The sequence below is a fragment of the Pristiophorus japonicus genome, chromosome 7 (genome assembly GCF_044704955.1).
Source record: "Pristiophorus japonicus isolate sPriJap1 chromosome 7, sPriJap1.hap1, whole genome shotgun sequence".
NCBI classification, from domain to species: domain Eukaryota; kingdom Metazoa; phylum Chordata; class Chondrichthyes; family Pristiophoridae; genus Pristiophorus; species Pristiophorus japonicus.
In genome coordinates this window covers 201,274,282-201,298,488 of record NC_091983.1, presented here as the reverse complement: position 1 = coordinate 201,298,488, position 24,207 = coordinate 201,274,282, and positions in this window count along the sequence as shown.

The following is a 24,207-nucleotide window of genomic DNA, read 5'->3' as shown; positions in this document are numbered from 1 at the left end:
TTCTCTTCTATAATCTGATTGATCTTTTTGCCGTGGGATTCTAGATGTTTAACCACGTGCTGAAAATGAATGGTCACGATTTTGCTTTCCCTCAATTCCTCTCGCTCCATTCATTTCACTCAAAATTTGCTTTCATTGATTCCTCACTGCCCTTACGGACTTGTCTAAGCTCGCCAAATCAAGACTGTTAACAAGGGAGCTTCCGGTATTAAAAACAGTCACGGCATCATTTATCAGGCTTGCCGCCTTCTGTTATGATTCTCTTTAATAGATTTGGTACAATTCTTTTCGATGGTATGATTAAGCTTATTACTTTCCTTGGACTCAGTGCAATATAACTGTTCTAATTCTGATTCCATTAAGGTTGTACTGGCCCTCTCCCAAAATCACTTGATTAATTCCCATTTCATTCTCCCATATAATTGTGCTGTCTCAGGCTTGCACCACCCAGGTAGTCCCACTTCAGTCCGATTCAATATTACAGGCAGCACTTCATGATGCACATCATGGTACAATATCATCCGAGCTAGGATTACCACTAACCCGTTTGTTGGTCCTGGGATGTGCTTAGGACAAACAATCAGAGTTGTAGGCTTTCTTTCTCACAAGTGTGTTGTATTCACGGGGGGAGAGATTTTCAGATGAAGTTTTAATCCCACTGCATGTATAACCACACTCCCGTCACTACATCCCTTGATATAATGGACGGTTGCACTGGTATGGTTATCATACCACTGGTAAAGTACCCTGGTCCTATTGTGAATAAACATCGTGCAATGAGTCACATTCTTCCTGATTCCCTGATTTGCAATCGGACTGTCCAGGTCTGACTTAAAACCACAAGTTACCACTCTTGGACTTACACATCTGTAAGTTCCCTCATGCGTTTTCCACCATCAAGGCCAACATAACTGGGTATATCCAGTGCCTTGGGATTGGTTCGGGCTACCTACATTTCCCTTAGGTACCCCTACTGTAATATAGAGCTTCACCGAGTGGACAACTGTGGTAATACAACTATTCATGTAAATACAATAAAAGCATCATGTGACAAGGTCTCCTGACAAAGAAACATAGACATAGAAACAAAAAATAGTTGCAGGAGTAGGCCATTCGGCTCTTCGAGCCTGCACCACTATTCAATATGATCATGGTCGATCATGCAATTCAGTAGCCCATTCCTGCTTTCTCTCCATACCCCTTGATCCCTTTAGCTGTAAGGGCCACATCTAACTCCCTTTTGAATATATCTAACAAACTGGCCTCAACAACTTTCTGTAATAGAGAATTCCACAAGTTCACAATTCTCTGAGTGAAGAAATTTCTCTTCATCTCGGTCCTAAATGGCTTACCCTTTATCCTTAGACTGTGACCCCTGGTTCTGGACTTCCCCAACATCGGGAACATTCTTCCTGCATCTAACCTGTTCAATCCCATCAGAATTTTAAATGTTTCTATGAGATTTCCTCTCATTCTTCTAAATTCCAGTGAATATAAACCTAGTCGATCAAGTCTTTCTTCATATGTCAGTCCTGCCATCCCGGGAATCAGTCTGGTGAACCTTCGCTGCACTCCCTCAATAGCAAGAATGTTCTTCCTCAGATTAGGAGACCAAAACTGAACACAATATTCAAGGTGTGGCCTCACCAAAGCCCTGTACAACTGCAGTAAGATCTCCCTGCTCCTATACTCAACTCCTCTCGCTATGAAGGCCAACATTCCATTTGCCTTCTTCACTGCCTGCTGTACCTGCATGGCAACTTTCAATGACTGATGTACCATGACATCCAGGTCTCATTGCACCTCCCCTTTTCCTAATCTGTCACCATTCAAATAATATTCTGTCATCGCGTTTTTGCCCCCAAAATGGATAACCTCACATTTATCCACATTATACTGCATCTGCCATGCATTTGCACATTCACCTAACCTGTCCAAGTCACCCTGCAGCCTCTTAGCATCCTCCTCATAGCTCACACTGCCACCCAGCTTAGTGTCATCTGCAAACTTGGAGATATTACATTCAATTCCTTCGTCTAACTCATTAATGTATATTGTAAATAGCTGGGGTCCCAGCACTGAACCTTGCGGTACCCCACTAGTCACTGTCTGCCATTCTGAAAAGGACCCGTTTATTCCCACTCTTGTCTGCCAACCAGTTTTCTATCCACATTAATACATTACCCCTAATACCATGTGCCTTAATTTTGCACACCAATCTCTTGTGTGGGACCTTGTCAAAAGCCTTTTGAATGTCCAAATACACCACATCCACTGGTTCTCCCTTATCCACTCTACTAGTTACATCCTCAAAAAATTCGAGAAGATTTGCCAAGCATGATTTCCCTTTCATAAATCTATGCTGACTTGGACCGATTCTGTTACTGCTTTCCAAATGCGCTGCTATTACATCTTTAATAATTGATTCCAACATTTTCCCCACTACTGATGCCAGGCTAATCGGTCTATAATTCCCTGTTTTCTCTCTCCCTCCTTTTTTAAAAAGTGGTGTTACATTAGCTACCCTCCAGTCCATAGGAACTGATCCAGAGTCAATACAGTGTTGGAAAATGATCACCAATGCATCCACTATTTCTAGGGTCACTTACTTAAATACTCTGGGATGCAGACTATCAAGCCCTGGGGATTTATCGGCCTTCAATCCCATCAATTTCCCTGACTAAAAAGGATTTCCTTCAGTTCCTCCTTTTCGCTAGACCCTCAGTCCTCTAGTATTTCCAGAAGGTTATTTGTGTCTTCCTTAGTGAAGACAGAATCAAAGTATTTCCTGTTGGAGACATCTTGTGTTTGTGTGCTTTAGTGATGGCGTAAAGAATATACACTTTGGCAACGTAGGGTAGGATAGTTGGATTCCCTAGCTGAAAGTTTTGTTGGTGGATGTTCTTGCCAAACATCAGAGAGACGTTGAGAGGGTCTTTGTTTTGCAGCACAGCTAAAAATCCCAGGTAAATTACAAGCATACGTGGCTGAACTATTAGAGTCCAGATGGCCGCGCCTATGGCTGAGTTCCATCACGACCGAGAGACTTTTGGAGCATATGTGGAGTGGCTAGAAATGTTTTCTAGCGTGAATAGTATCATCGAAGTCCCTGATGATGAAAACCATAATCTGGTGGTTTTAGAAAGAAAACGGACTATTTTCTTGATAAAAGAACGCCCGAGATGTCAGAAACCCTGAAAAATTGTATTGTTCCTGACAAGCCGAATGACACGTCCTGACAGAGATTCTAACCAAGCACTACAATCCTGAGCCCCTGGAAATTGAAAAAGTTAGCGTTTTTGAACACAATATCAGTTACATGACGAGAGTATCAGTGAGTACATTGTGGATTTAAAAAAGCTTCCCATTCACTGACATTTCGGAAACTTTCATGACCGAGCATTGCACGAACGCTTTGTTTGTGGGATGAAAAGTGAACCAATCAGAAGAAAGTTGTTGAGAACCCTTAACTTGACTTTTGATTTAGCTTGTCAGACAGCTATTTCGATGGATATGGTCAACCAATGCTCCCGAGAATTTCGCACCATTTCCACTCACCAAGGTGAATCACCTGCAAGTTAAAAGTAAAAGGCAATTGGGCCCCAAGGCCTCACCAACTGGCCAGATAACTGCACATTGAAGTCGTGCCATCAGTGCCTGGGACAACACATTGCTCAAAGTTGTTCATATGTGAAGGCAGAGTGTTTCTTCTGCACGAAAACAGGACATCTTGCGAAGGCATGCCGACTGAAGAGTAAACCGATGTTCAATGCTAGAAGTAGCAATCGCCAGAAACTACATAGCATTGAAGAGAAACAGCAGAACGAGGGGATTCTGGAGATACACGTCATCAGGAGCACAAGGATATCTACCAGTGATTTGTGAAGTATCGTTATCCAAGTAGATGTTACACGACCCAGGATACCCATGGAAATCAACACTGGTGCATCCGTGAGCATAGTACAGGAATCGCTATATCTCGACAAGTTGTGTTATTTTCCACTGCAGAAGTCGAAGATGGAGCTGCAAGGCTACTCAGGAGAGCAAATCCCTGTTTTAGGACGTATCACCGTACCGGTGAAATGCAAGGATCAGTCTCAGAGCTTGCCTCTCTTAAGAGCGGCAGGAGACAAGCCTGCTTTAATGGGTAGAAATTGGTTGGGAGCACTGAAGTTAGATTGAAATGAGATGATTCGTGTTGAAATGAGATTTTCATCGAAGGATGATGTCATCAAACAGTATCCAAAGGTTTTCCACGAAACAGGCAGTCTGATCCAAGGTTTCAAGGTGAGTGTCAGAGTGCAGAAGGATGCTAGACCAGTTTACTGCAAACCATGTCCCACACCATACGCACTCAAGGAGAAAGTTAAGCAAGAACTCAAAAGACTAGAGATTGAGAACATTACCTCTAAGGTAGATCTAAGTAATTGGCTGCACCCATTTGTTTGTACCTAAGTCAGATGGTAAGGTAAAGTTGTGTGGTGATTATAAAGTAACTGTAAAACAAGTTTTAGAGCGTAATCTGTCAATACATTGTCAAATGTAGAAGATTTGTTCATAACGCTGAAAGGTGGGCAGACCTTCTCAAAGTTACATCTGACAAATGCCTACTTACAACTTGAACTAGATGAGGAGTCTATGTCATGCTTGACTTTAAATACTCATCAAGGCCTATATCAATTTAATAGGCTACCATTTGTAGTGTCTCCCGCCCCCGCCATATTCCAAGGGGTGATGAACCAGATTTTGTAAGGTATTGAAGCGGTAGTATGTTATTTAGATGACATACTCATTTCAGCACCAAACAGGAAAATCCATAATAACGTATTGAATGAAGTGCTCAAATGGCTAGAGAAGTACAGAGTACGAATGACTTCTCACAAGTGTGAGTTATTTCAAAACTCAGTGGAGTACTTAGGGCACAGAGTAGACAAAGATGGTTTACATCCAACCAGGGGAAAACTGGATGCAATCAGAAATGCCAAAAATGTAATTGAACCTCAATCATTTTTGAGTCTTTTGAACTATTCTGGGAAGTTCCTACCAAATTTGTCTACAGTGTTACATCCACTGAATGAGCTGCTGAAAAAACAGATCAATTGAAAGTGGTCAGAAGAAGGCGATGCAGTATTCAAGGAGTGTAAAAGCCAGTTGGTAGAGAGTACCATGTTAGTTCACTATGATGAATCTAAGGAGATGAAGCTAGCGTGTGGCGTTTCTCCATATGGTGTTGGGGCAGTGATCTCTCATGTACTACATAGTGGGAAGGAGAGACCAATTGCTTTTGATTCACGCACTCTCAGTGCCAGTGAGCGTAATTATGCATAGATCGAAAGAGAAGCTTTGGCATTGATTTTTGGGGTCAAGAAGTTCCACAAATACTTGTATGGTGTAAGGTTACTAATCTTCAGAAAAGCATAGAAGGAGACAATGAACTAAAAATTGATTAACCCAAGCTTTTGGAATTTAATACAAGCTTTTGGAACTAAGCTGGACAATTAAGGACATCCTGTGGTCAAGAACCAAAACTGACTTCATGCATAACAACAATGAAGTTTTTACGTGAGGCCCTGAACTTGATTGACCAGGGTGGGGAAAAACAAGCGCACTGGAGACATCAAGTCTACAATAAGCAGGAGTACAAAGGACCCTACAGAATGCAAATTTTTGGATAACAGAGCATTTAGCGTAAGGAATTATGTTTTGCACTGTCGACTCCATGTGCAAATCAGTAGCCATTCAAACTCATCACCACAGCCAGTTAAACAAATCACCACATCAATAATCCGATCTCGGAAGCAAGAAACTTATTCATACTATGGATATAAATATATGGATATAGAGACACACAAGCAGGCAACACAGGAAGAAACAGCATGCAGGCACAGAAGGAAAGGAATAGAAGCTGCAGAAAATGGCCAGAAGATGAACCAACAGGTCACAGAATCAATGACCACAAATCTCTGGTGATTGTATGTCTAAAGTCAAATTTCTCTCAGAAGTCTAGTCCTGTAGTTTTAGTTGTTTTTTGTTGCATAATAAAACTGACACTGGGTTAAGCCTAAATTTTGTGCCATGTGTTGTCCTTTCCCAATCTAAGTTCCAAGGTCTAAGAATCAGAGTAGAGTGAAAAACAAACACCCTACAATGGTCATAAGTTTACCATCGTAACTGACCATAAGCCCCTGACAGCAATTCTCCTTCCAAAGTCCCCTGTTCCAATCTTGCTTGCAGCCCAAATGCAGAGATGGGCTTTGATTTTGTCAGCATATACGTATGACATTGAATAAAGACAATCAGCTGATCACAGTAATGTTGATGCTATGTCCAGGTTGTCATCTGCATCTCAAGTTACACACATATTAGAAGAAGTGTTCTATTTTTCATACATTGATGACCTGCCAGTTATAGCTAAAGAGATTTTTAGAGCAACCAAATGTGACCAGTTATGTTAAAGGTGTATGATTATATAGCAAATGATGGCCAAACCAGATATCAGAGAAAGATATTGATCCATACTTTGTTTGTAGGAATGAATTGTCATCGATAACGATTGTATCATGTGGGGTGCAAGAGTAGTTTTTCCAAATAAGCTCCGGACCCAATTGTTAGGAGATCTTAATGACCAGCACCTGGGAATGTGCTTGACCAAGACTTTTGCACGCAGTTATGATGGCCAGGTCTTGGTAAACATATAGATTACATTGCTAGTCAGTGTACAACATGTCAATCGGTAAGCAAGAAAACACAATCAGTACCATTACATCCATGGAAATGTCCTCCCAGGGTGTGGCAAACATGGGTTTCAGATGCGTAAAATAACAAGTAAAATAATAGCCAGTTTGAGAAGATTGTTTTCTTCATATGGCCTCCCAGAAGAAATTGTGTCCGATAATGGGCCGCAATTTTGTTCAGAAGAATTTGCACAGTTCATGAGCAGAAATGGTGTGAAACATACCAAGGTTCCACTGTACCATCCTGCTTCAGAGAGCACATAGCACAAATTGTAAAACGTGCTCTTATCAAGCAAATGTTTTATCCAAATCCAAAGGAGCGGCAGTTGTAGTTGGACCACAAATTAGCAAATTTCCTAATTGTATATCAGAATCCTCCTCATACAACTACTGGTAGAACACCAGCAGAGTTGTTTCTCAAACAACAGCCACGAACCACGTTCTCGTTACTAAAGGCAAACTTGTCACAGTCAGAAGAGAAACAATTAAGACAGAAAGAGAATCATAATAGAGGTAAAGAGAGAGAAGTGTGAAATTGAATCAGAAGGTGAGAGTGAAGGACTTTCACCATAAATGGTTAAAGTGGTTATCAAGAATAATAGTGAAGCTATGTAGCCCTCGCACATATTTGGTCAAGATGTTTGATCATGGAAAGGTTAGGTTTGTTTACAATGATCATATTTTACCTACAGATGTGGAAGGAGTTCAAAGTTGGAATGATTCGATTGCTTCTGATGAATCAAATAATCTTATTATAAGTAGAGTACCAGTAGCAAATTTGACATCAGATGTACTAGAAACAAGTCCAAGAGAACGTCAGAATTAATCTGAGTCCGAGTCAGACAGACAAACAGTCTGAAGTTGTAGAATGTCCAAATATAAATCCAGGGTTGCCCTTGGAGGAAAACTCTCCTCAAGATCAGCCTAGAATGAGGCTAAGTTCAACACCAAATTTGGAAAGTTCTGTTCGAGAGTAAAGGTATTCTCTTCGAAACAGAAAACAAGTGGTTAATTTGATTTGTAAATATGGCTAAATAAGTCCATGGGCTAGAACCTGCATTTTTGTGGTTATCGCCCAAAAATGAATGATATTTCCGGCGTGGGCGGTAAAAAAGGGTTTTCAGGTTGCTGGCTTCTAGCCCATTCTCGAAGCGCCTAGTTTCCACTTTTGAAAATGGGTGTTACCGCGAGCGATATGAAATGGGCGGTAGCGTAACATTTTTTTGACCTTCTGCTGTAAAGTGTGGCCGTCCTTAGCAATGGCATGGCAATGCTTGATTCCTGTGATTCTGGAGGTCAAGGGTCATCATGACATGCGCAAAAGAGGAGACAGAGAGAGAGCGAGCTCAGAAGAACTGAAGGCGTGTCTGGGTGTGGTGTGGCTGCTTTGGGAGGAAGGAGGGAGACGTTAGAGCTTCACAGCAAGTAGGCAAACAAGAAGTAGCTGTTACCAGCCACATAATTGCTCGAATTTGGCCTATAATGGAGAGAGAGGAGGAGACATCACAGCACGCTGTTGAGACTGATGCTGGAGAGGTGGGAGAGGAGCACATTGGAGGGTGCAAAAGAGTCAGGAGATTCTCGGATGAGGCAAATGCCTCCCTCCTGTAGGAGATTGAGTTACGCTGGGGTGATTTGACACAAGGAGGGCGGGGGAAGCCCACCCCAAAGATATATCAGAAGATATGGACCGAGATAGCAGAGGTGGTCTCGTCAGCAACCTATGAGGTGCGTGAAGGCAACCAATGCCGCAAACGATGGAACGACCTTGTGGGATCTGCAAGTGTAAGTATTACATGTGCTTATGTATTTATATAATTTGATTTGTAACAGTCATGGGTGACGGTCATCAGATGTGAGGTCGTCCACTTTTATCGGGAATGCTTTACTCAAAGCCTGCAGTCACGTTGTACGTCTTTAGGTAAAGAATGATAATTATCATAATAATCATGATTACATCTGTCGGTTATGTGTTGTATTAGTGTCTGTGACAGTACCTGGCAATGATATCACACAATCATCTCATGCCCTGTCGTCCTGTCACCTTTTACAGAAGAAGCTATCGACAATGAGGTCCATGCAGAGGCGAACGGGTGGGGGGGGTGGGGCACCAGTCCCCAGCGACATCACTGACATGGAGGTGGGTGTGCTCGGACTCGTGGGGAAGCACACCCGGACAGCCACGGATGCATCTGCAGATCCTGAGGCAGTGGCAGTCGGCGAGATGCGGGAGCAGCGTGAGTGAGGCCTTTAAAGGCCCAGCGGGAGTTCCTGAGGTGGCAGTCGGCGAGATGCGGGAGCAGTGTGAGTGAGGCCTTTAAAGGCCCAGCGGGAGTTCCTGAGGCGGCAGCATTTGGCGAGATGCGGGAGCAGTGTGAGTGAGGCCTATAAAGGCCCAGCGGGAGTTCCTGAGGTGGCAGTCGGCGAGAGGCGGGAGCAGCGTGAGTGAGGCCTATAAAGGCCCAGCGGGAGTTCCTGAGGCGGCAGCATTTGGCGAGAGGCGGGAGCAGCGTGAGTGAGGCCTATAAAGGCCCAGCGGGAGTTCCTGAGGTGGCAGTCGGCGAGAGGCGGGAGCAGTGTGAGTGAGGCCTATAAAGGCCCAGCGGGAGTTCCTGAGGTGGCAGTCGGCGAGAGGCGGGAGCAGTGTGAGTGAGGCCTATAAAGGCCCAGCGGGAGTTCCTGAGGCGGCAGCATTTGGCGAGAGGCGGGAGCAGCGTGAGTGAGGCCTATAAAGGCCCAGCGGGAGTTCCTGAGGCGGCAGCATTTGGCGAGAGGCGGGAGCAGTGTGAGTTCGGAGAGAGGCGGAGCTTGTGCAGCTGCAGCGGGACAGACAGCAAAAAAGAAGTAGAAAGAAATCGAAAGGTGACATCACAGCCAAGGGGGTAAGTGATTGGCTGGTGATTGATGAGTAGCTTTTCATTTTCTTTTCTATTTCAGTAAGTAACCTTTAGCACTGTTGTTGCCAAATTAAGTTAATCTAGGGGTTAAGACATGGCATGAGAGCTCGGACACGTGTTATGCTCCTCCTGTACCATGTGGGAAATCAGGGACGCCTCTGGTGTCACTGATGACGACGTGTGCGGGATGTGTATCCACCTCCAGCTCCTGACAGGCCGCGTTGCGGAACTGGAGCTGCGGGTGGATTCACTCTGGAGCATCCACGATGCTGAGAATGACGTGAATAGCACATTTAGTGAGTTGGTCCTACCCCAGGTAAAGGGTCCACAGCCAGATAGGGAACGGAAGACCAACAGGAAAAGCAGTGCAAGGAAGGTAGTGCAGGGGTCCCCTGCGGTCATCCCCCTGCAAAACAGATACACTGCTTTGGGTACTGTTGAGGGGGATGACTCATCAGGGGAGGGCAGCAGCAGCCAGGTACATGGCACCGTGGCTGGCTCTGCTGCACAGGAGGGCAGAAAAAAAGAGTAGGAGAGAAATAGTTATAGGGGAGTCGACTGTAAGGGGAATAGATAGGCGTTTCTGTGGCCGCAACCGAGACTCCAGAATGGTATGTTGACTCCCTGGTGCAAGGGTCAAGGATGTCTCAGAGCGGGTGCAGGACATTCTGAAAAGGGAGGATGAACAGCCAGTTGTCGTGGTGCATAAAGGTACCAACGATATAGGTAAAAAACGGGATGAGGTCCTATGAGACGAATTTAGGGAGCTAGGAGTTAAATTAAAAAGTAGGACCTCAAAAGTAGTAATCTCAGGATTGCTACCTGTGCTACGTGCTAGTCAGAGTAGGAATCGTAGGATAGCTTAGATGAATACGTGGCTTGAGGAGTGGTGCAGCAGGGAGGGATTCAAATTCCTGGGACATTGGAACTGGTTCTGGGGGAGGTGGGACCAGTACAAATTTGACGGTCTGCACCTGGGCAGGACTGGAACCAATGTCCTAGGGGGAGTGTTTGCTAGTGCTGTTTGGGAGGAGTTAAACTAATATGTCAGGGGGATGGGAACCTATGCAGGGAGACAGAGGGGAATAAAATGGAGACAGAAGCAAAAGATAGAAAGGAGAGTAGTAAAAGTGGAGGGCAGAGAAACCCAAGGCAAAAAACAAAAAGGGCCACTTTACAGCAGAATTCTAAAGGGTCAAAGTGTGTTAAAAAGACAAGCCTGAAGGCTCTGTACCTCAATGTGAGGAGTATTCGGAATAAGGTAGATGAATTAACTGCGCAGATAGCAGTTAATGAGTATAATGTGATTGGCATCACAGGGACATGGCTCCAAGGTGACCAAGGCTGGGAACTCAACATCCAGAGGTATTCAACATTTAGGAAGGATAGACAGAAAGGAAAAGGAGGCAGATTCTGCCCCCATCCTAGCTAGTTCATCTGCTTTTTTGTTCCCCTCCTACCTATATTTGGTCTTAGAATGTGCTTTTACTTTGTGTATGTAATAGTCTTCGCCCCCTTTTCCTACGCCTTTTACTATAGTTGCCAACATTGGTGCTGTAACTAACGGATTACCATCTGCGGATGTAAAATCTCTTCTCGCCCAGATTGCCAAATATTTCGTACAAGAATTACAGGTGAACATGGAGTCAGAAAAGTTTGTATATGGCAGGGGTAATTTGGTAGAATGTGTTACTATATAGGTTACAGCTGCCAATTTTGCTTGTTAAGCACTGAGTATGCGTGCAACTTAATCCCCAATTCCACCCCTTCTTCCCGATAATCACCTACCTAAAACTCTGCTTAAGAGCCCAAGGGGTTAATTTGTCAAATCGTAAAACTCCTTCTGCCCCATAGGGAAAATATTCACTTAAAATTAAGGAACTTTCATTTAATAATGTCCAATATCTTTAAAATTTCATTCAGCAATACAAAAAATGGTTCCTTGCTGACTTAAAAAAACAGCTATCAGTGCAAAGGGTTAACCTAATTCTAGGTTTATAAGAAGCCAGAACAAAACATTGTCTGACATCATTACGTCACTTCAGTAAATTAAGAAAACTTTTCTCAAATAACCAAATGCCATCTTTTTTTTTATTTTTGCTCGAAAAAATCATTATCAATATCACGATTGATTTTAAACTTTCTGTGAACCAATTCTGTTCCCACTATAGGGTGTCTTCCCGTTTATTTTCCTCAATGTAAAAGTCTCATATCCGGAACTAGACACACTCACACAATTTAAAATAACCAGAATTTCACTGTGGCCACAATGAAAGTTGGGTTTTCATAGATTAATTAACCTCAATAACTCCAATTTAATTCAGACCAATTGAATCAGTGAACACGGTACAAACACAATACCCAGAAAACAAACATGCTTTCAAAAAAAAACAACTAAATTACGTCAAAAGCAAAATACTGCGGATGCTGGAATCTGAAATAAAAACAGAAAATGATGGAAATCTCAGCGGGTCAGGCAGCATCTGTGGAGAGAAAGCAGGGTAAACGTTTCGGGTCGATGGCCCTTTGTCAGAACTGGAGAGTGTTCGAAAAGAATACATTCTTCAGAAACACTGAAAGGGGGAGGGGGAGAAAAAACAAAAGGGAAGATCTTTGATAGGGTGGAAGGCAGCAGAGATTAGAGAGATAAAAGAGATGATGGGCCAAATTGAAATGGTAATGCCAGGAGTTAGAAAAACATTCGTCAAAATAGGGTATGAGTGGCAGAATAATGACCATCTGCCATTAGAGACAAGGAAATAAAACATAGGCTTGGGTGGGGGGGGGGGGCGGGGCAGGGGGTGGGAGCCAAAGATGGGCAGCAGTTACGCTCTGAAATTGTTAAACTCGAAGTCCCAAAGTCTGTAAAGTGCCTAAACACAAGATGAGGTGCTGTTCCTCGAGCTTGCGTTGAGCTTCATTGGAACAGTGTAGGAGACCGAGAATGGAGAGATCAGAGTGGAAGTGGAGCAGAGAATTAAAGTGACAGGCGACTGGAAGCACAGGGTTAGACTTGCGGACTGAATGGAGGTGTTCCGCAAAGTGGTCACCCATTCTACACTTGGTCTCCCCAATGTAGCGGAGACCAAGTATACTAATACAGTATACTAACTTGATAGAAGTACAAGTAAATCGCTGTTTTATCTGGAAGGAGTATTTGGGGCCGTGGATAGTGGGAAGGGAGGAGGTAAAAGGGCAGGTATTGCATCTCCTGCACTTGTACGGAAAGGTGTCATGGGAAGGGGAAGGAATGCTGAGGGTGACTGCGGAATGGACCAGGATGTCGCGGAGGGTGCGATCCCTTCGGAATGCTGAGAGGGGAGTGGAGTCTTTCTAATCTCTCCTGCATTCCACCTTATCACAGACTTCCCTTTTGTTCTTTCTTCCCCTCCCCCTTTCAGTGTTTCTTAAGAATGTGTTCTTTTCGAACACACTCTAGTTGTAACAAAGGGTCATCGACTCGAAACGTTAACTCTGTTTCCTCTCCATAGATGCTGTCTGACACGCTGAGATTTCCAACATTTTCAGTTTTTATCACGTCAATTATGTCAACTTTCTCTTTTTATTCCTTCTGGCACCATCCCAGATGACTGTAAAACACTGCAAATATAACCGAATAAATTATTTTTTCACATTTTAAAGGGGTACCACGCTGAAACTAGGAAAAGGACAGAAACTTTCCTTTTCTCCTTTCTATCTGCAACCAAAACCTGTTGCCTCCTGCACAGTTTTTGACACTTTCCTCAGGTATATGGGAGGTGTGTAACAATATAGATCAAAGGATGATGGAAAATGCCGAAAATTCAGTAAGAAAGAAAGACTTGGATTTATATAGTGCCTTTCACGACCACTGGACATCTCAAAGTGCTTTGCAGCCAATGAAGTACTTTTGGAGTGTAGTCACTGTTGCAATGTAAGAAACACAGCAGCCAATTTGTGCACAAGCAAGCTCCCACAAACAGCAATGTGATAATGAACAGATAATCTGTTTTTTTGTTATATTGATTGAGGAATAAATATTGACCAGGACACCGGGAATAACTCCCCTGCTCTTCTTCAAAATAGTGCCATGGGACCTTTCACGTCCACTTGAGAGAGTAGACAGAACCTCGGTTTAATGTCTCATGCAAAAGGTGGCACCTCCAGCAGTGCAGTGCTCCCTCGGCACTGCACTGGAGTGTCAGCCTAGATATTTTGTACTCAAGTCCCTGGAGTAGTCAAGAATCCCAGTCTTGCCCTCAGTTTACCCTTCGAAACTGCTGTAACTCTTTCGCTCCGCGTTTTCAACATTCCAACTTTCATTTCTCATCCCCTTAGATCATGCTTACAATTCCGCTGGGCTGGACTTTCCATTATGATCGCTATCGCCCAAAAATGGTCGATATTTACGGCGTTCGTGCTTTTTTTATTTTTCAGGATCGCTGGAATATTGTATATTTTAAAAACGCGATGTATTCAATCGTGCAAGGCTGGCATCCATAGCAATGGACATTCTGCGCATGCGCTTTTTTTTCCAGGCAAAGAACTTTTCCTGCAATTCGGGAGGTCAGGGGTCATCTGCGCATGCTCAGAAGCCAAAGGGAGGGAGAGAGAGAAAGGGCTTTTGAAGGAAGGTTTGTGGAGGCTTGTGAATTTGAAGGAATTGATACAAAGAATAATCAGATAACATGGAGATGAAGCACGAGGAGTCGAGGGAGAGTATTGGGGAGGTTGCAGGGAGAAGGAAGGCGAAAGCTTTCTCCAAAGAGGTGAACGAGGCCTTAGTCCACGAGGTGGAGACTCGGTGGGTCCAATTAACTGGGGTGGGCATGGGAAATCCCCCCTCAAGAGTATACCAGCGAATATGGGTGGATATCACCGCAATAGTCTCATCGGTAGCCCATGATAAAAGAGGCAGACCAGTGCCGTAAGCACTGGAACAGTCTTGTTTCATCTGCAAGAGTAAGTATTAAATTATTTAATTTATAATTGTAATGATGCACTGACTCATTAATTAGAATGTAAATCTGCCAGATTGTAATTAAGCTGGGTAATCTTGGGTAGCTTCCCTGTTAAGATTTAGACTGCTCCCTTTAACTCTAATGTTGCTGAGATGCCTTAAACTTAATCGACAGTATTAATTATTATTTAAACGCTTTGATTGAAAATTGTGGCCAAAGGAATGGCTGGAAACAGACAGACTGCAAACACTTGGCATTTCTACCAATTTAGTTTAGAAGGAGAATTATTAAATTATATCACTGCTTGTGTGCTGTGAGCAACTCTTTAACATGGACACCTTCCCCTTTTTGGTTAGGTTGGTGGATAGGGGCACGACTGAGCACTGAGGTGTCCGCTCAGTTTTACCTAAACTGTGTGAGTCTCTCCGGCTGTTGTCAGTCACACAGTGACCCAGCCTGGACTGGGGGAGAGCTGCTCTGGCTCACTGTCTGCCCTGGGACACTTTGGGACATTAGCTCTGGCCACACGGAGGTCTCCAAGCACAGCCCAGGGACACGGTGCCCCCTCCCCTCATGGTCATTGCCGAGCTCACCAGCTCAACAGTGGTCCTGATTTCCTCCCCCTTAGGGACCTCCATCGATTGTAATAACCCGTCTCCCTCCCGTCAGGCGCTGAATGGCACGGCCTGCGGATGGCCCATCTCTATTCTGCAGCATGTGAGTAGTCATCAATACTGGTTGAGAAATTACAGGCCCCATCACTATAAATCACTATAAATGCCCTAATCTGTCTTCAAAATTCTTAAATTGTCCTCAACAAATACAATATAAACTCGAAATTAACCACAATGTGATTAGATGATTGGCAAGATTCTAAAATGCCCTTAAAATCACTCAAGAATGACTTCAATGCTCCCATCCATTTCAAGCAGACTTTTATTAAACTTCCTCCATACTGCCGGGTTAAGGTCAGGTGAGTGCAGCTTTTCTTGAGCGTCTTTTTGGGCAAGCGATCATTTGGGCGCAATATGGGCGAAATGCCGAAAGTAGCACTCGCCGATAATCTAGGCGATATTTGGACACCAGTTTCCATTATAAACAGTATTCTGGGCTTTGTATGAGTGATGACATCAGATTTTAGTTTTAAAAAATAAGCTGGGCAATTCAGCTCATTCTTGTATGCCGAAAGTTGCGCTGGCGATAAATGGGCGACAATCAGGCGCTAGTTTCTATTTATCATCAAATATGGGCAATAAACTGAATCTCGGCACTTATATGGGTGCTAAATGGGTGATTATGTGCTGAAAGTCTAGCCCCATATTTTTTAGGTTTCCAGTGAAGATCTCATCATAGACGAATATAGCCTTTTTTTCCCTCCAACCCAATTTATAATTACTGATTACTTCTTAATTGGGTGTCTCGGACTTTCAGTAACCAAATCGAACAGACAGTGGTTTGTTATGATTCGAATTTTGAATTGAATTAAAACAATACGACAATAGCAATTTTTTTACTGTAATCCAATCAATTATTTTGTAAAAGGTCAAATTCCTTTTTTTTTAGTAGACTCCATAGCAACTAACTTCAAGGCTGAAGCTTATCTTTTGCAAAACAAACTGTCTTCTGTTCACTTCATTACTGTATGCATTATAGATCTGCACCTGCATTTTTAACCTGAGATGTAATTCAATTCCGGGTACATCATTTTATTAATTCTTCAACAACCACATTGACATAGCATAGAAAATAATGAACCATGTAATGGATTATGAACTCGAGGCACCAAATCAGTTCAAAACCAAAAACATGGCTCAAGTACCTCTTAATTAATACATGTGTATACATACATAAACCAATAACATTATCAACTTAACAGCATAAACATAATTCCAATTTAATTCAGACCAATTGTATTTGTCTAACATCCACGACACGAGTTCAAAAGGTTAAATGGCTTTTAGCTCTATGTACAGAAAGGTAGGCGGAGCTAAAACAAACATACAGACACCTTTTTTTAAAGACAGGCTTTCAGACAAAGAAAAAATTCTTTAATTCCCCAAACATTCACAGTTTGGAAAACTTCCACACGAAGACAGACTTTCATACAAACTGGAATTCCAACATTCTTTATGGCTCCTTTCAATTAGTAAATCCTATATTTTATTTTTCCCGTCACAAAAGCTGGCAGCTTAAGTGTTGGTTTCAACTTTAAGTTTCAGGGGCTAGAACCTCCACTTTTTTTGCCTGCTTAACGGCCACTTAACGCCCATTTAACCGCTGAAATGACGTATAACGCCCAGATATTGCCCATTTTGGCACAAAATGGAAACTCATGGTCTTTTTTAAGAGACTTATCTCCGAGAATTATTTTCCCAATGGGATTAACGCCGAGAAAAATAATATTACTGCCCGCCCACTTTTTTGGGGCGGAATCAGCAGAATGGGCAATTTCAACGCCCATATTATCGGCCAGCGTTACTTTCCTCACGGACTTAATGCCGAGATTCAATAATAACGCCCGGTGACTGTTTTTTGTCATAAAGAGCATATTTACCCAAGCTAGCAGCCGTGGAGATTGCCCACTGTCAATTTCACCACCTCGCACACTTTTCGCCCACAATATCGATCGCTCAAAAAACCGTCCACAAAAAGTGGAACTAACCGGGACGGACGCCAGCGGTGTGGCTGGCATTTGTTAAATCCCACTCTTATGTGAGGAGCTGATATCGGAAAGATTTGCCTGAAAGAGTGCTGATGTGATTTACAATGCTGACACACTGCTGTGTGTGCAGCTCAGACATCAATGGTGCCCATCACCTTGGTGCCAGTTGATGTTTACGTTGATTGATGTTAAGTTGTATTTAACCCTTTCATGGTAAGGAATCACCAATGTGTAACGGTCCAGCTATCTGAGACAATACGCAACAAGGTTATGTTCAATAACAAACGTTTAATCCCAACATTGGTCTGAAATCATAAGTAACACAGGCAATAACACCCAACCCCCACCCACATCCCGCTTTTTCCACCATTGACATAAATCACATGGTCAACATATCCAGCAACACAGAATACAAAGGCAAAGCAGGAGCATGGTCCCCAGCCCCCATACATTGCAACAAATTGCATACATCCAGATGGAGATATAACACGGCCATCACCTGTGCACATGCATCTCACTTTCCTTCCCCCTCTCTTTCTTCTCCCCACCTCTAACCCTTCCCCTTCTCGCTCCATTGCGCCTGGCTGAGGAGCTCCTCAGGTGGTGCCTCATTGGGGGGGGAATGAAGGCAGATGCGTTGGTTGGACGGGTACGGTAGCGGGGGGTGCTGAGGGGGCAACATTCTCTGATGCAGAAGCAGGATCTTGGTCCTTGCCCATATCTGTCGTTCGCAGTGATGGTGCGGAATCTAGGGGTGGAGTGCCACACTCTGGGACCACTGGGAGGGCTAGGGCAGCAGTGTTCCTGGTTATCGCATCCAAGAACTTTGCCATGTGCAGAACTCCAACATGGTGGCCAGGTGTCGGGAGATGCTCCCCAAAGCTTCGATGAGCTGGTCACCAATATCTACAGTCCTCCTGGACAACTGTACCATCTCTCCTCTGTTATGTGGCGCTCGTGGAGCAGACCTGCCACGTCCATGAGGCCTCCGCGGGGTCAGCGCTGTCCTGGAGACAAATGGGGTGCCCAGTGGAGAGTTGCTTGGGGTCGGCACCTCCAGAGTGGAGGTGGGAATGACCGGAGTATCAATAGATGGCCGTGGTGTGGAATGGGTTCTGGAGCGTGACGATGTAGGTTCTTCGAAGTCCGCACTCTCATCCATCGAGAACAGACCCAGTGGATTGATGGATGACAGTCGGAGTTCCTCAGCACCAGATGTAGAAGGGTCGTCCGCCGACTCCTGCCCTGCGCCCCAACCTTCTGTCCTCTGTGGCCTTGCCTGGGGCCATGTTGCTGGGTGAGCTGCAAGACACAAATGAGGTTATTAGAGGAGAAGGGGGTGTTAGGGTGACAAAGTGAGTCCAGCGCTACACACAGCATATGCACGATAAAAGCACCACCGCTCTCAAAGTCATCACAGACATCACATTTCATGACCATCAACACATTGTGCATTGCAATGATTTTCATTAGGCCAGCATTCTTTCTATGACACTTTTAGAAATCATCTATCAAATATGATGTTCGGATATGAGTTGGTGTGGCATCTATTGACTTTACATCACACAATGATATAAGCTTTACTCATGTGGCATCACTTCAGGGTCTGCAGATGCATCCATGGCTGTCCGGGGGTGCTTCCCCATGAACACTAGCACTCACTCCTCCATCTCATGTCGCTGGGGACTGGTGGCCTCCCGCCTGTTCGCCTCTGCATGGACCTCAATGTCGATAGCTTCTTCTGTAAAAGGTGACAGGATGACATGGCATGAGATCATTGCATGATATCATTGCTAGGTACTGTCACAGAGACTGATACAACACATAACCGACAGATGTAATCATGATTATTATGATTGTTATCATTCTTGACCTAAAGACGTTCACCGTGACTGCAGGCTTTGAGTAAAACATTCCCGGTTAAAGTGCAAAACCTCATATCTGATGATAGTCACTCATGACTGTTACAAATCAAATTATATAAATACATAAATACATGTAAATCAATGTAATACTTAGTTTTGTGGATCTCACAAGGTCGTTCCATCGTTTGAGGCATTGGTTGCCCTCACGCACTTCATTGGTCGCCGACGAGACTACCTCTGCTATCTTGGTCCATATCCTCTGGTAGGCATTTGGGGTGGGCTTCTCACCCCAGCGTGACTTGACCTCCTGCAGGAGGGAGGCATTTGCCTCATCTGAGAACCTCCTGGCTCTTTTGCGGCCTCCAATGTGCTCCTTTCCCATCTCACTGCTCTCTCCAGCGTCAGTCTCCGCAGCGTGCTGTGATGGCTCCTCGTCTTCCTCTATTATAGGGCAAATTCGGTCAAATAAGTGGCTGGTAACAACTAATTTTTGTTTGCCTACTTGCTGTGAAGCTCTAAAGTCTCCCTCTTTCCTCCCAAAACAGCCACACCACACCCAGCCACATCTTCAGTCCCTTTGAGCTCCATCTCTCTCTGTCTCCTCTTCTGCGCATGTCATGGTGACCCTTGACCTTCTGAATCGCAGGAATCAAGTGTTGCCATGCCATTGCTAAGGACGGCTACACTTTACGGCCGGAGGTCAAAAAAATGTAAAGCTGCCGCCCATTTGATATCGCTCGCGGTAACGCCCATTTTCAAAAATGTAAACTAGGTGTTTTGAGATTGGGCGAGAAGCCGGCGATTTAAAAACCTTTTTTACCGTCCACGCCGGAAATAATGCCCATTTTTGGGCGATAAGCTCAAAAGTGGAGGTTCTAGCCCATAGTCTTTCATTTTTCAGCAGCTTGATCTTACTTTCCTTCAACTTCTTCTTACTCCTTTCTCTCTCTCGTTCCTTCAGAAGTCGGTTTATTACCGCTTCTCTGTCGCTAGCTTTTTTCTGCCATATCTTCTATCTCCTTTCATAACTTAATCTTTGCACGCTTATTGATCTTAACCTGCCTTTGATAGGCTAACAACCAAATGACTTCCATCAACTCTGGCCAACACGTGGACCCTTGGGTCCACTGGTCAGCTGCCATCACTGTCTATAATGAACTGTGCTCACTTCTCTCTGAGAAGTGACTCATCCATTGTCCTTGATATTGCCTGCTCTTAACGAGTCCCTGTTTGGGCACCAAAATCGGTAAGACTTACTGCCTAAATGTTTACAGTGTTCAGACTCGTGGAACAAACAACTCAAGACATGGAGATAAGTTTACCCTCACAGGGTAACCTGTACTTAAAAATCAACAAAAGAGTACAAGTAACTATCTAATAGCATCAATATACAACAGTTCCTGCATAGATCTATCCTGCAAGACTATTGTCTAACAGTGTATTTACTTTACACTCAAGCAATTTTGATCAAGCAACTAGTAATTAGTCTGTGGCTCTTTGCTCTTTGGTTGGCAACTGACCAAGTTGCCCTTCTCAACTGCAGCGACGTACTGTGTTCTCAGAGTGCAATTATACCTAAGAATTCGGAAACCGGCCCACTGCGTCCATGTTCCAGGCTATCAAAAGTCTGCAGTTGTTTTTTCTTTAATTAAAAATGTGTTATTTTTAAGTTTGGCCATTTTGAAGCATAGTCCTTTGGCCCTCTGTCCACCAGGACATTTCTGCATTTACCGATCTGCTCAATCACACCCTCACCACCACCTTTGATACCACAGTCCCTGTTAAAACAATTAATCTCTCACACCTTGGCTGTTCCCCCTCGTCCAGCCCTGATCTTCACTCTCTACAGTCTAAGGGAAGCAGACTTGAACGGACATCGCTGACAACTGGTTTAGCCATTCACCGCCAGATCTGGCTGGACCACATAAAGCAATATCGGGTCCTGCTCTCGTCTGCCATAGTTACTCACTATTCCAGAATTATTCTGGGATGTAAAGGTAAACTCTGGCTCTATTCTCCACGGCTAACCGTCTTTATAAACCCCACTTTCCAGTCTCCACCCTCACCTCCGACAATAAGTGTGAGGAGCTCATGGACTTCTTTGTCTCTAAGATTGAGACCATCCGTTCGGCTGCCTCTGCCTCTTCCCTTCCTTCCTCTAGCCCACCGAGCCAAACTTCCTCTAAGGAACCCCCTGCCTTAGTCCTAACCTCACATCTTTCTCCAGTTCCTCTCCGATCTCCAACCTTTCCAAGCTCATTTTGTCAATGAGACCCACTTCCTGTTCCCTTGACCCTATTCCCACCAAATTGCTCACCATCCAACTTCCTTTATGGCTTCCATGTTGGCCGACATTGTTAACAGTTTGCTCTGCTTAAATCATTATTTCTCTCCTCACTTGACCCCCTCCATCTTTGCAAACTACCACCACATCTCCAACCTTCCTTTCTTCTCCAACATCCTTGTACATGTGGTCGCCTCCCAAAACCGTGCCCATCATTCTCACAATTCCATGATTGAATACCTCCAATCCGGTTACCGCACCTGCCACAGTACCGAAACTGCTCTCATCAAAGTCACAAGTGACATTCTTTGTGACGGTGCCAAAGCAAAACCATCCCTCCTTGTCCTCCTTGACTTGTCTGCAGCCTTTGACACGGTTGACAACTCTATTCTTCTCCGCCGCCTCTCCACTGTTGTCCAGCTGGGTGGAACTGCACTTGCCTGGTTCCATTCTTATCTATCTAATTGTAGCCAGAGAATCACGTGCAATGACTGCTCTTCCCACTCGTGCATCATTACCTCTGGTGTCCCCAAGGATCTATCCTTGGCCCCCTCCTATTTCTCAGCTACATGTTGCCCCTTGGTGATATTACCCGAAAACACAGCATTTGTTTCCAAATGTACGCTTAGGACACATTCAAGACCAAGTCATTGATAATAAGCAAGGAACCCAGCATTGAGCTCTGTGGAACCTCACTGGATACAGTCTTCCAATCACAAAAACACTCATCAACCATTACCCTTTGCTTCCTGCCTCTGAGCCAATTTTGGATCCAACTTGCCACTTTGCCCTGGATCCCATGGGCTTTTGCTTTTATGACCAGTCTGCCATGTGGGATCTTATCAACAACTTTGTTCAAATGCATATACACTACATCGTATATGCTGCCCTCATCGACCCTCCTGGTTACCTCCTTGAAAAATTCAATCAAGTTAGTCAGATACGAAGATTTATCCTATCCCTCAGTATTTTTTCCAATAGTTTTCACAACACTGATGTTAGGCTGACTGGCCTGTAATTACTCGGTCTATCCCTTTTTCTCCTTTTAACAAAGGTACAATATTAGCAGTCCTCCAGTCCTCTGGCACCACACCTGCAGCCAGAGAGGACTGGAAAATGATCAGAGCCGCGACTATTTCCTCTTTTGCTTCTCTTAACAGCGGGACACATTTCATCCAGGCCTGGGGATTTATCCACTTTCAAAGCTGCTAAGCCCCTTAATACTGCCTCCGTCACTATGTTTATCTCATCTAGTAAAGTCTGCATCGCCCCTCTCTTTTATGAAAACAGATGCAAAGTATTCATTAATAATCATATCCATGTCTTCTGCCTCTACACACAGATTTCCTTTATGGTCTCTTATAGGCCCCACTCTTTCTCCAGTTATCCTCTTGCTCTTAACCTATTTATAAAACATCCTTGGGTTTTCCCTAATTTTACTTGCCAACATTCTTTGCTTTCCTGATGTCTTTTTTAATTGCACCCTCGCACTTCATATATTCCTCTAGAATTTTTCTGCAGTATTGAGTTCTCAACATCTGTCATAAGCTTCCCTTTTTTTCTTTATATTACCCTGTCTGTCTTTTGACATCCAGGGGGCTCTAGATTTGTTAGCCCCACCCTTTTTCTTTAAGGGAACATACTTGCTCTGAACCCTCTGGATCTCCTCCTTGACTGCCTCCCACTGCTCTGACACTGATTTACTATCAAGTAGTCATTTCCAGTCCACTGGCATAATTTTAACCAAATCACTACTCTTCTCTACAGAATTGACTTTTCTCTTCAGACTTATAGATTTACTCTTACCTGAACCCTCCTTCCCCCTTATTAGTTTAAAGCTCTATCTACCACCCTAGTTATTCGATTCGCCAGAACACTGGTCCCAGCCCGCTTTATGTGGAGTTTGTCCCAATGGAATAGCTCCCATTTTCTCTAGTACTGGTGCCAGTGTCCCATGAATTGAAACCCGAGCCTCCCATACCACTCTTTCAACCACTCATTTAACCTCTAATTTGTTTTTTCATTGCCAATTTGTGCGTGGCTCAGGTAGTAATCCAGAGATTGGGCTCAATTTTGCCCAACAACATTTTTTGGCGTGCTGCAAGAGTTCCGCTCATTTTTTTTTGGCCCCGACTACTCCAAAAAAATAACTAGCAAGTTTCCCTATTCTATTTTTTGAATTTGGCACCATGCAGCCTGTCCTTTAGCTTCGGGAGGTGGAGTCCGAAAAAGTGATGCCGCCCCTTCTGCGCATGCGCAGAAAAAAAAAGGATGTTTTTGACGTGATTCCTATGGGCGCGCATACCCAGTACACCTCCCGGCATTTGGCCATTTTTAAAGAGCCAGTTGTGTGTGAGAACTTTAATTCTCATTGGAAAAATCAGAGCTGCAATACAAGATGCAATGCAGCTCAAGGACCATGAATTTCTTACAGAATGTAGTGGAGGCACTAGTTACTGTAATTGAGTCCAGATGGCACGAGCTAGACACCAGCAGAGGTCACATAAAAGTTTCACCAAAAGAAATAAAGAAACGCTGGAACCAACTTGCAGAAGATTACTGTGCAATGGTGACCACCCCGAGATCTGGAGGCCAGTGAAAAAAGAAATGGCAGGACCTTGGTCAAGTAGTTAGTGTAAGTAATATTTTCATTTATTCAATGGAATTGCAATTGTGACCATCTGTAGTTGTCCCACCCAGCAGAAAGACACCCTCACTAAAAAGTTATATTTTCATCTTTGCGGAGGAAGATGACACACAACAAACGGGAAAGAACTCGAACAGGAGGAGGCCTGGCAAATCTGCCCCCACTGACTCCCTTGGAA